Source organism: Pinus tabuliformis, chromosome X (assembly GCF_031772625.1).
Source record: "Pinus tabuliformis cultivar Carrire ecotype Pingquan chromosome X, CPIR1, whole genome shotgun sequence".
NCBI lineage: Eukaryota > Viridiplantae > Streptophyta > Pinopsida > Pinales > Pinaceae > Pinus > Pinus tabuliformis.
Window position 1 is genome coordinate 1,341,077,654 of NC_142308.1, and position 3,940 is coordinate 1,341,081,593.

Here is a 3,940-nt window from a genome sequence, read left to right on the forward strand (position 1 = left end):
TGTATCTAATTGGAACCACCTCACAAAACGCATTATACCATAGAAAAAATCCAACAGTAAATAAAGAAATAAAGACTACAAGAAAACTGAACAAGATCAATGAGGTAGAAAGCCATTCATTAGAGTTTCATGCTCACTATGGTTTGCTCGACCCAAATGATAAATTTCAAAGGGTATGGGGCAGTTTGCAACTGTGGAAGAATAGTGGTTTCCTTGACCCAAATGATAAATTTCAAGATTGAGCAGGGTGCAATGGTGGCAGAAAAGTTAACCCTAAAAGAAGTCCATGTTATGCAGTGCAGCCCCAAGCTCGCTATGTGGTTCCCAAGAAAACCTCATATTGAAATGTTACTAAAAAAACAACAAAATGATAATCCTACCTTTCTCCTCCTCATTGGCATCTTCTATGGGAATTTATTTCTCCACTTGGCTCGTTCAAATCTTGAAATGGCTCTACGACTTTCTCTTCGGCTTTCAGAGTTCCAATGATGGGCAATGGCTTTGACTCTTCTTTCTCAAGATCCTCGGGCCCTGTCTCCGGTGGGGTACAACTCATGGACTTGGCTATGCTCTTAGGAGTTTTTTGGGAGCCTTGGCAGTTGTTTCTTTTTTCTGGGCATTTGTCCCAACATTCCTCTTTACAATGTAGGGAGGAATTGTTGCAGGAAAATGATGCAGTGGGGATCGAAACGTGGACCTCTTAGAGCTTGAAAGAAAAATAATTGGAAACTTCAAGGTGAAGAAAGGAAGAGGTATATTTCTTTATATCATCAGTATTATAAAGGGAGAAGGCAACAAAATGAATCTACAACAATGGAGCTCTCTAAGGGAGAAGTTGAGGTTGTGCAACATCGCCTATTGGTGAAGACGATGGAGGTTAGCAGAGCCTCCAAACCTAAGCTCGATGTAGGTCATCCTTCCCATGAAATAAGAAGAATAATATATAAAACAATAAGAAAAAGAATAAGAGCCTTCGTCACAACCCAACCCTACAAAGTAACATCTATCCATGTAAAAATCAAGCAATGAGAAACAATCAGGTGTCATATTTGATAGTAGAAAGATAAATGAAAATAAATCTTTGTGATGAGCTTCATCTAGCCAATCCAACCGTGCAGGGAACACCTATCAAAGTAATCAATAAAAAAAAAATTAAATTATAAAAAAGAAATAACAATTTAAAATTACACACATTTCATAAAAATCAAATATGAGATTGAAACTTAATTCTTATTTCAAGGCATATAAAAATCTTCCTCTATTACAATTATGTTGTGAAAATCACCCATGGACTCAGTGCACAGAGACATCAAAGAATATTGTTACTAAAGTCAATGATTACCTAAATGGCCAAATTCATTATCACATTGTATTCAAAGTTAAGTTTGATACAAATGTAGGTTCACGAATCGTCTGAGTTAAATATATGTGGACTCTCTTGAAATGCAACTCAATTCCACCTGGATCACATACCTTTTACACCTGAATGAACCCATGCCAAAATAATATATCTGTGGACCAACCAACCTTAGTGGCATCACGTATCATGTATGGTCCTTACGTCGCATGCAACAAGGATATAATTATAACGGAAATTGTTTTAACCATTCATTTTTACTTCATAGGGATTAGAGGTGACTTTAGTTTAATAAAAAAAAATATTTGTAAGGTTATTGCGCCCAGTGATTGAAGTATAGAAATATAACCTTGTTTTTTTTAACCATTCATTTTTTCCTCATAGGAATTATAAGGAATTTTAGTTTAAGAAAATAAATTATTTTTTTCCTCGTCACTAAATTATTTTTGTGGTAGCTGACAAGATAGATCAATTGGTAACTTTTGATGTAGCTCACAGGGTAAATAAATTGGTAGCTTTTGTGTTATAATGTATTATGTCCATTCTCTTATTCAAGGTTCAAATCTTTAGTGAGGCAAACCAACAGAAAACAAGTTAGCATCAAACGATTTTTTTATTTTTTTTAAGTGAGCTTCGAGATGACTAATACTTAACTTGTAGCTTGAGTAGAAACAACATAGGGGAATATAAGCCATCAAGAGTCTTGAGATGAGCAAAACTCCTAGCTTGTGGCTTGAGTAGCAACAACCTAAGGGCATATAAGCCATCAAAATCACCTGGATATCAAGCTCACCACGAGACACACCAAGCTCACCACGAGACAAACCAGCGCATCCTGGGTCACACCAGAGCTCATCATGGTGTGAACACCAGCGCATCCTGGGTCACACTAGAGCTCATCATGGGTCACACCAGCCTCGTTTTCTATCCATAGAGTTTAGAACTAGTGACCTTTACACTACTAAGTGTCTTAACAAAACACCATATCACTCGTGTGGGCATCAAATTACTTACTTTATTATACATTTCAAATTGCTAAAATTTAAAAAATCATAGGAGCTAACTAAATTACAACATTATTTAAATCAATTATTATTATTATTACTCAAAAAATTAGTATATAAGTTAAACATGTGTACGTCTAAAAAAACAGAACACATTTTTTGACTATGGATATTCACCCCACTTTGTCATGTAGATTCTTAATTTGTAGATAGGATTATTTAGAATACCATAAGTTAATACCATATCTTATCATTAAAGCATGTACAAAAAATCATAACCCATTTTATATGACACTTATTCATATCACATTTTTAAATAAAATAAATTAATTAAAAGAGAAAAAAACATAATTTCTTTCAAAATAAGTTTCAAATTTTCATTCGTGTATGCTACTAAGAATTTCTAGAATATTTTATGGAGGTTAAATCCATATCATTAAGCTAATAGTTATTGATAGTTAAATTACAATTCTAGAATCTTTATTCCAAAATAGACATGTCTATCAACATAATTATGATATAAAACTCATTTTAATTCTAGATATACCAAATGTCTGTCAATATCAAATATCTCACGATGTAAGACTCCTTTTTAGTACAAAACATAACTAAATTTCTGCTCCTAGAAAGATTTGATTCCTTTTGGCCCTTGGTAGATCCAATGTTCCATACTATTTTTGGGAAACACACTAGCAGAAAATCTTAAATATAACTTTTATATTCCATTTGTTTTATATGATATATACATCGGATGATTTATATTCATATTTGTAACATGATTAACTAAAAAAAGCCTAAAGTTCTAATCATAAAACAAATATCCATATTAGATATATACACATGAGATTAATTGCAATATGGAAATTTGAGCTAGCATTGGGAAATTATTTGGGTGATTAAACATATAAGTTTTTTTTTAAAACTCCAATACATGAGGACTTGGTTACCATTTGTGTCATGCCTTTCTTCATTGTGCAACTTTGATTTAACGTTATAAAATTACTATATCGTTTAATTAGCACAACATGCATGTGGTACAACTCTTCTCGCCTTATCCAAAGTTACATAGACAACACGGAAGTTTCTCGAAATAGGTTATCACTGGAAATTGTCGATCACGATTGACTGATAGATCGACATTCCTCCATCGTGGGATGAAGGGTTGTCATTTGAACAGTTCAAATTTGTCTGAAGATGGTTAGGGTAACTAACCCTACCTCGTTCTCCATCTAGTCGCTCATTTGCTTTGTTGGCAAATGAGCACGAGCTTTGCAAATTGGTGGATTTTTCTAGCTTTCAACCAGTCAAAGATATTGGTACAAATTAATCATGTAGGTAAATGACGGCCTTCGCACTCTAACTGGCCTTTATTAGTTTTTCTCCCCTTTTGAAAGCATAAACGTCATTAAATGGTTTTTGCTGTAATGTATGACACATGTACACTCCATATCAAGCTTCAATTTCCTTGTTGGCGAAAACCAATCCCTAGCAATTTTGATTTACTGCTTGAGGTGGTTCTTTTCTCGCCTACTAGAAAACAAGGGTTTGGCTATTGTCACCTTACCTCGGTAAGGAATTC